We start from the raw sequence: 9,399 nt of genomic DNA, 5'->3' as shown, positions 1-9,399 counted from the left end.
CTGAGATATTAGATATACTCTTTCTAGTAATAACTCAAAAATTTACATTTAAATGGACACCAACTTTAATAAAAAGACAGCTTCCACTGGGAAGACTGATATTCTTGGGATCTGGCCTTTTAAAGAAGCACAGAATAGCTAGCACATCTGAATCTCAGGACTGTGTTTCGAAAACTCTCATGTTCTAGCTCTGGCTCTGATTGCTAATTTCTGACAAAGATTTTTTAAATTTAATTTTTAGTTTATATTAGAGTATAGTTGATTTACAATGTTGTGTTATTTTCAGGTGTACAGCAAAGTGATTCAGTTATACATATACATATATCCATTCTTTTTTAGATTCTTTTTGCCATATAGTTTATTACAGATTATTGAGTAGAGTTCCCTGTGCTATACAGTAGGTCCTTGATGATTATCTATTTTATGTAGAGTAGCATATATATGTTAATCCCAAACTCCGAATTTATCCCTCCCCCCACCATTCCCCTTTGGAAAGCATAAGTTTGTTTTCTATGTCTGTGAGTCTGTTTCTGTTTATAAATAACTTCATTTGTATCATTTTTTTAGATTCCACATATAAGCGATATCATATATTTGTCTTTCTCTGTCTGACTTACTTCACTTAGTATGATAATCTCTATGTCCATCCATGCTGCTGAAAATGGCGTTATTTCATTCTTTTTTATGGCTGAGTAATATTCATTATACATATGTACCACATCTTCCTTATCCATTCCTCTGTTGATGGACATTTAGGTTGCTTCCATGTCTTGGTTATTGTAAATAGTGCTGCAGTGAACACTGGGGTGCATGTATCTTCTCAAATTTTGGTTTTCTCTGGATATATGCCCAGGAGTGGGATTGCTGGATCAAATGGTAGCTCTATTTTTGGTTTTTTAGGAATCTCCATAGTGTTCTCCACAGTGGCTATACCAATTTACATTCCCACCAACAGTGTAGCATTGTTCCCTTTTCTCCAAACCGTCTCCAGCATTTACTGTTTGTAGACTTTTTGATGATGGCCGTTCTGAGTGGTGTGAGGTTACCTCATTGTAGTTTTGATTTGAACTTCTCTAATAATTAGTGATGTTGAGCATCTTTTCATGTCCTTTTTGGCCATCTGTATGTCTTCTTTGGAGAAATGTCTATTTAGATCTTCTGCCCATTTTTTGATTGGGTTGTTTGTTTTTTTGACATTGAGCTTCATGAGCTGTTTGTATATTTTGGAGGTTAATCCCTTGTTGGTCGTTTTGTTTGCAAATATTTTTTCCCATTCTGTGGGTTGTCTTTTTGTTTTGTTTATGGTTTCCTTTGCTGTGCAAAAGTTTTTGAGCTTAATTAGGTCCCTTTTGTTTATTTTTGTTTCTATTTTCATTACTCTAGGAGGTGGGTCAAAAAAGATACTGCTGCATTTTATGTCAGAGTGTTCTGCCTATGTTTTCCTTTAAGAGTTTTATAGTGTCCGGTCTTACATTTAGGTCTTTAATCCATTTTGAGTTTATTTTTGTGTATGGTGTTAGAGAATGTTCTAGTTTCATTCTTTTACACGTAGCTGTCCAGTTTTCCCAGCACCACTTCTGACAAAGATTTGACCTTACTGCATTTTGTGTCTGTGTCCTATAGGTTCTACTGTGAGGAATTTCCGAATAAAAAGTACCAAGAAAATGACAAGTGGTAATATGAATGGAGATCATTTTTCTTATGTTTTCAAATAGCAGTTCATCCCCAGTCTCAATCTGTGTTTTCTCTCTTTATTTCTATTATTATTACTAGAAATCTTATGGGCTGAGGGATTACCTACCATCCTGTTGTCATGACTTCCAATTTGTCAATCAAGACAGCTTGGTACTATATCCAGAGACAAGGGTTTTCCAGTAAACAGACAATGATAGGTAGGAATGCTATAAGATTTTTTTTTTTTTTTTTGTCTTTGAGGTTAAAAATCAGGAATATAAGGCTTCCCTGGTGGCGCAGTGGTTGAGAGTCCGCCTGCTGATGCAGGGGACACGGGTTTGTGCCCCGGTCCAGGAAGATCCCACATGCCGCGGAGCGGCTGGGCCCGTGAGCCATGGCCGCTGGGCCTGCGCGTCCGGAGCCTGTGCTCCACAATGGTGAGAGGCCCATGTACCACAAAAAAAAAAAAAAAAAAAATCAGGAATATCATACTGTGTCGTATTGATAAAATGAAGGTAAATATAGAAAGAATTACAGTCAGCCTCATTTATCCAGTATACCTTAGATAACGTGTTGTGGATTACAATTTAAAAAACTCTTTTACTGAGGTATAACATATATACATGTACATATATAAATATGCATAACTTGTGTCAGTCATAAATAACACAAGTATTTTTATTAGGTATGCACTCAGGTAACCTCCATCCAGATGAAGATGTAGAAAAATTTCAGCCCTCCATAAGGTACAACTTTTATTGCATTTTAAAATAATATATTTAACTTGTAATTAAAATAAATGAAACAGGGAATTCCCTGGCTGTCCGTCCAGTGGTTAGGACTCTGCACTTCCACTGCAGGGGGCATAGGTTTGATCCCTGGTCGGGGAACTAAGATCCTCCAAGCCGCTTGGCGTGGCCAAAATAAATAACTAAACAAATTTTTTAAATAAAAAAAATGAAAAATATTTAAGTATTTGACGTAACAATACTGAATAAAGTTTTTTAAATTAAATGTGATCATACATTACAGAAAACTTGGAAAATAAGAAGGATCACCATCCATTGTTTTACCACCTTCATAAAACTATTTTAATTTTTGGTAATTTCATTCAAGATTTTTTTCATATATTTTTAAAAAATTGTGAGCAGAGTATTATAAAACTTGAAATCCTGCTTTTTTTTTTTTTTTTCCTGCAAAAAGCTTTATTGATTCCATTGGTCCAAGACTTGGGAGAGGGCTCCAGGATGTTTAAAAAGCTGTCTAGCGGCTGCAGAGAGGGGCTTCAGGCAGAAGCCCTGACACCAGAGGAGCTCTGCAGAGGCCGCTGGGCTCTGGAAGCGCCTAGTCGTGCTTGAGGGTGAGCCTTTCAAAGATGCTGGCCGAGTCCGGCGTGGGGACCAGCCAGCCTGCAGAGGTGCTTGCCCATCTTCTTTTTTTTTTTTTTTTTTTTGCGGTACGCGGGCCTCTCACTGTTGTGGCCTCGCCAGTTGCGGAGCACAGGCTCCGGACGCGCAGGCTCAGCGGCCATGGCTCACGGGCCCAGCCGCTCCGCGCCATGTGGGAACTTCCCGGACCGGGGCACAGAACCCGTGTCCCCGGCATCGGCAGGCGGACTCTCAACCACTGCGCCACCAGGGAAGCCCTTGCCCATCTTCTTGATGAGCTTTACCTGCTCTTCTAGGAAGCGGCTCTCCAGGAAGTCACAGAGGTGGGATCTGCAGGGGCAGAACCCAGGGCCTGCAGGTGCGAAAGGGCCTGGTTCAGGTTCTTCTCCCCGAGAATGGCAGCCTCCACCGCGTCCTGGGTTTTACCCCATTCATCTTGAGACGGCTTCTGCACGTCCTGGAAGAGGGCACAGCCGCCATGCTGGTTTTGCATTTTCAAGAGACACTTAGGCCCTCGCACTTCTCCTCAGCCTATTCATGGAAAAAGCGGCCCAAGCCCTCCGGAGCCACATCGTCGTGGTTGAAATAGAAGCCCAGAGCGAGGTAGGTGTCAGAAGCTTGCAGATGCATGTTGACCACGACGGGGACAGTGGCCTCCACCTTGGAATAATTTTGACGAATCTAGGAGCTTGTGGTTGATCGGTAGTAAGGAGTTAGTCTCAAAAAATGGTGTTGGGGGCTTCCCTGGTGGCGCAGTGGTTGAAAGTCCACCTGCCGATGCAGGGGACACGGGTTCGTGCCTCGGTCCGGGAAGATCCCACGTGCTGTGGAGCGGCTGGGCCCGTGAGCCATGGCCGCTGAGCCTGCGCGTCCGGTGCCTGTGCTCCGCAGCGGGAGAGGCCACAGCGGTGAGAGGCCCGCGTACCAATAAAAAAAAAAAAAAAAAAATGCTGTTGTCTGGTCCCGGTGGCCGAGGACCGCTGAGTGGCTGATTCGGAAGGTTGTGACCGGAGGAAAGGTTTGAGGGTGCTCAGAGGCTGGAGCAAGGGCGTGGTCCCTGGGTCTGTTCCGTCCAAACACTATTGAAGCAGGAGACAGATCCGCGGGGCCGCTGAGTGCACTGCTCAGATCCTGCTTTTCTTACCTAGCGTTATATTGTATTCATTTTCCATGCTGTTTCGTGATTTCCTGTATTTATGATTGTTTATTTATAATTATTTGATCCTGCACAATATTGTGTTGACAAACATACTGTAATTTTCCTAACTATTCCCCACCTGTTAGAAATGAAGCTTGGCCCAGCATTTTGCGCTTTGCTGTGAATATTTTTGCACGTAGGGATTTTTCAGTTTGGTAATGGGTTTTCACATATCCATTTTACTAAAAGCAAAGAAAATCTACGTCTTTCTTTTAGTACTTCTGCCAAGATGTTAACTTTACCTGACTTTCTTTCCAACAAACACAGAACCATAGTACACAGCTCTGAAAGGATGCTTAGCAGTGACGTGGTTCTGCTTAATTTCTATAAAATTTCCGAAAGGTGGTCACCCACCTTTACTCTGATCACTTCCACTGGTTTTAGAATTGCTCTTGCCATGTTATTATGGACACAAAAAGCTAACCTGTGACTTTCTGAGCCAGCCTCTTGGGCTTCCTTATGTGACCTCACTGCCACCATCCCACCCCTACTGCTGGAACTTCTATCCACTGATTTTAGTTATTTATTTTCCAGTCCTCCTCTTTTTTTTTTTTTGCAGTACGCGGGCCCCTTACTGTTGTGGCCTCTCCCGTTGCGGAGCACAGGCTCCGGATGCTCTGCAGCATGTGGGATCTTCCCAGACCGGGGCACAAACCCGTGTCCCCTGCATCGGCAGGCGGACTCTCAACCACTGCGCCACCAGGGAAGCCCCCGCCAGTCCTCCTCTTTGTGCTGCTGCCTTTTGTTTCTCTCTCCAGTTCCTCCCCACCCTTCTCCACCCTGCTTTCTGCCCCAGGAGGCTCTGACCTGCGTGGCCTGAATCAGCTCTTGGCTGATGGGGCCCCCAGCAAGGATAGAACATTCAGGGTATTTACTCTGCTGGTTGCCTCCCTGCAGGATCGCTTGAAGCTGGGCTGTGTCCCTCCATCAAGGATCACAGATCCTCTCGAGGTGACCTTCTCCACAAAACGTTTTTGCGTTCCTCTTTCTGGGTTTTGTTAATTATTCTCTCACACGTCCCTTCAGGCCCCAGGATACTGCACTATGCTCGACGCTTTCCTCTGTGCTTCCCACACTTCTGTAAAGAGTCCCTTTAATCAACCTATCTGGACTACCCTAATTTGAGTGCGCCATCTGTTTCCTGTTTCCTGCTGCGATGTGTCTGACTCACTCTACATACGCTCTTTTCTTTTTCAATTTATTTAATTAATTTATTTTTGGCTGTGTTGGGTCTTTGTTGCTGCGCACGGGCTTTCTCTAGTTGCAGCGAGAGGGGGCTACTCTTCCTTGCAGTGCGCGGGCTTCGCGTTGTGGTGGCTTCTCTTGTTACGGAGCACGGGCTCTAGGCGCGTGGGCTTCAGTAGTTGTGGCACAAAGGCTTAGCTGCTCCGCGGCATGTGGGATCTTCCCGGACCAGGGCTCGAACCCATGTCCCCTGCATTGGCAGGCGGATTCTTAACCACTGCGCCACCAGGGAAACCCTACATACACTCTTAACAGACGTGACCAGATTGTCACAAAACTGGAGTTATAATGGTTTGCTCTATTGATACTGCTGCCTGAACAGTCCAGAAATACTGGCATGGCTGATCCAGCTCCCCTCTCTTATTCATCACCGCATTTCTCAGTTACTTCACAACTCCCTATCAGAACGAGAAAGAAACTTCACTAATGAACTTAGATGGAAACATTCATCCTCACTGGCTTATGAACTAAGAGTTTGTTTTGCTCTTCTTTAAAGTTCAGATTTTTATCTCATGAAAATTCTCATGATGGATAAGTGTCTGCCCCAGAGCTATTTTAATAATAGCACGAATAGCCGGTGTAAGGGCTAGATGTGTATTTTTCCTTGGTGAATGTGCAATGCGTAGCAGGCTATGGATGAAATAATAGCTCTGGGGATCATAACTTGAAAAAAGAGTCCACCTCTCTGAATGCTCAAGTTATTCCATATCTGTACCACAAGCTCCTGCGGAAGCCGAAGTAATTCTTCCAAGCTTCTGGGAACGCTGTTTGGCAAGGTGCTTTCCGCGTGTTCTCCACCTAAATTTTCTTGATACGTTTCTCCTCCTGATTAACGGTTGGACATGTTTTGCTCTTTCAGAAGCGGGGGTGTGTATCAGTAAGGGAAAAGAGGTGTGAAGAGCTGAATCCAGGCCAAGGAAAACTTGGGTTCCCTCACTACATGTTAGGCAATCTTCTCACTCCTCACTTTCCTTACTTGCTCTCATCCATTTCCATGTTTCCTGCTTGTCACAGACGGCTGCCAAATTCAGATCTCTGGCACAGACCTCTCTGAGCTCCAGACCCACAAATACAACTGACTTCTTAACATCGCCAAGTGGAGATGCCTCAAAATACCTCAAATTCATGGCCTTCTTTCCCAAGCCCAGGTTTGCTCCTCTCCCTGTGCTCTCTGCGCCAGAGAATGACACCATCATCCATCCAGTTACACAAGCCAGGCACTTATGGATCATCCTTGACACATGGCTCTTGTTACCTTCTTATCCCTTATCACCCACTTGCTCTCCAAAATGTAGCTCAGACACATCCACTCTGTCCTCCTCCAGGGCCGTCTCCCCAGTCTTGCTACCATCACCTCGTGCTCTTGCCCAGACAACAGCATTTACATCCTAACTGGTTTCTCAGTAGCCACTGTTCCTATCCTTTCAACTAGTTCTCATGCTACAGTTCAAGTGATTGTTTTGAAATGCAAATACGTTCACGTTAACACACACATACACACACACACACACACACACAGCTTTCCTCCTTCAATAACACTTCAGTGACTTCTTTTTTCTCTTATCAAAAAAATAAAAAATTTTAACTAGGCCTGTGCATCACTGCATGTTCTGGTCCTATCCTGCTTCTCCAAACTAATCTTATTCCTGCTGTACCACTTACTAAGTCTGTAACCTTGGATTGGTTCCTTCTCGGTGCCTCAGTTTTTTCATCTCTGAAATGGGAATAATAGTAGTATCTTTCACTTGGGACTGTTGTGAGGACCAATGTAAAGTGCTTAGATCTTACTAATAGGTACTCCACAAATGTTAGCTCTCATTAGCACGTCTTAACTCTCTTCAATCCCTCTAATATTTTTTCTCAAGGGTGCCATACTTCCTTCCATCATAGGACCTCTGTATGGCCTGCAAAGCCTAAAACATCTACTATCTGGCCCCTCAATACACAGAAGTTTACTGACACCTGACCTAGGCAATTTGATGTACTCTTATTGCTATTAAATGGACAGGTAACTATTAGAAAATACATATATTTTAGGGTAGGAGAGGGAAAAAATAGCTAAAAATTTGGGGTAGTATTTAAGGCCGTATTAGAAAAGTACATGTATTGATTATTCCCTCTGTATAAAAATAAATTTGATGTTCCAATTTTTTTTTTTTTTTTTTGTGGTACGCAGGCCTCTCACTGTTGTGGCCTCTCCCGTTGCGGAGCACAGGCTCCGGATGCGCAGGCTCAGGGGCCATGGCTCACGGGCCCAGCCGCTCCGCGGCATATGGTATCTTCCTGGACCGGGGCACGAACCCGTGTCCCCTGCATCGGCAGGCGGACTCTCAACCACTGCGCCACCAGGGAAGCCCTGATGTTCCAATTTTAATAACTCTCAGCATAGCTGTAATATGCAGGGTGATGGGAAAATAGGTTCTTTGGACAGGTTGCAATTAGGAAGAAAAACCTTTGTTTCTTTAAGACTAAGGACGGAAACCTTCGAGTCAAGTTCAGCTTACTCCTTCCTTCTTCGTGTCTCCCCTACCCAGGGGGCTTTCAGCTGCCTGGGGATCGCCAGGCGACTAGCTGCTACTTTGCATACCAGGCTAAAAGAAGCAGGGACTCTGAGAAGGAGGGTTATCAGGTGTAAGTGAGCAAGCCGACTGACTTATGACTCATTCTTGGCAGAATCAGCAAGAGGGTACTGGCTTGCAGACGGATTGCCTCAGCCCTGAACAGAAAGGCACGCGTGATAACAGAACCAAGGAAAATGTCAAAGAAGAAAAGACAGTTTTACAGCTAAACAACAGACAAATAACTGATTGCCTTTTCTGTGTCTCTAGAGTTGGCTGTTGTGATTAAAGTTACCCTTGAAAGAAGAGAGCAGTTAACTTAGGATTTTGCAGGAAATAAAGAATTTCAAGAGGGAGGAAAACTGAGTGTACAGGAAGACCAATCAACAGGTCAAGGGGGGCAGCTGTGAGAATTTTCACATTTTGGACAGTGTCCTTTTCGTTTAAGGGAGAAGTTTCTTTACTCACTGTTAGTAGCAGTAATGCCCTAGACGTAAAAGAGAGCAATCCTCCTTTCCCTTTGCACCATGCATTCTACAGGATCTGTTCAGTCAGCCATTGGGTAGGGATGTGGTGCCCGTTCTCACCCAAGCACTGAGCATCCTCAGTAGCAAAGCAGACAGAAATCCTGCTTTTGTGGAGCATGCAATTGCGCAGGAGGCGAGGACACCATAAACCCGGAAAATCATTATATTCTATAATATTTAGAGGCCGAGAGATGCAATGTAAAAAATAAAGCAGGGAGGGGTTGGGGTGAAAGGGTGGGTCTAGCCTTAAAAAGTGTGGTCAGGAGAGGCCACTCTGAGAAGGTGACACGTGAGCACAGACTCGAAGGAGGCGAGACACGAGCCCCGTGCATGTCAGGGACAAGGACTCCAGGCAGAGGGACCGAGGGTGCAAAGATTCTGAGATGATGCGTGCTTGGCATTGTGAAGGGACTGTAAGGAATCTCAGTAGTTTCAGGGAAGCAAGCAAGGAAGCAGTTAGGAATAGTATTGGAGAGTTGAGGGGCTGGTGGCTGGATTGTAGAGCCTTATAAGTTTTGGCTTTAACTTTGGGTGAAATGGGTGAAATTCTCTCCTTTAAAGTGGAGATCTGAGACCTAAGATCTGAAATCTACTCCTAAGTCTTCATACGTTCTGCCACCCTGTTTTGTCCCTAACCATCCCGACCCTCTCCAGAATATCACCGTGACGCCAGGGCCAAGGTTAGGGATGAGGGAAGCACTTGCTTCCCATGTAAAATTTAAGGGGGCACCAAATCTCTCAATACTTACTAATTTTCCTTCTGCCTGAGTCTCTGATATGGCACAATGCACCACTGTCATTGATCCTAT

The sequence above is a fragment of the Delphinapterus leucas genome, chromosome 5, assembly GCF_059928025.1.
Source record: "Delphinapterus leucas isolate spDelLeu-1000000601 "Yukka" chromosome 5, BTC_Dleu_Yukka2, whole genome shotgun sequence".
NCBI classification, from domain to species: Eukaryota; Metazoa; Chordata; class Mammalia; order Artiodactyla; family Monodontidae; genus Delphinapterus; species Delphinapterus leucas.
Note: the sequence above shows the minus strand (reverse complement) of the source record.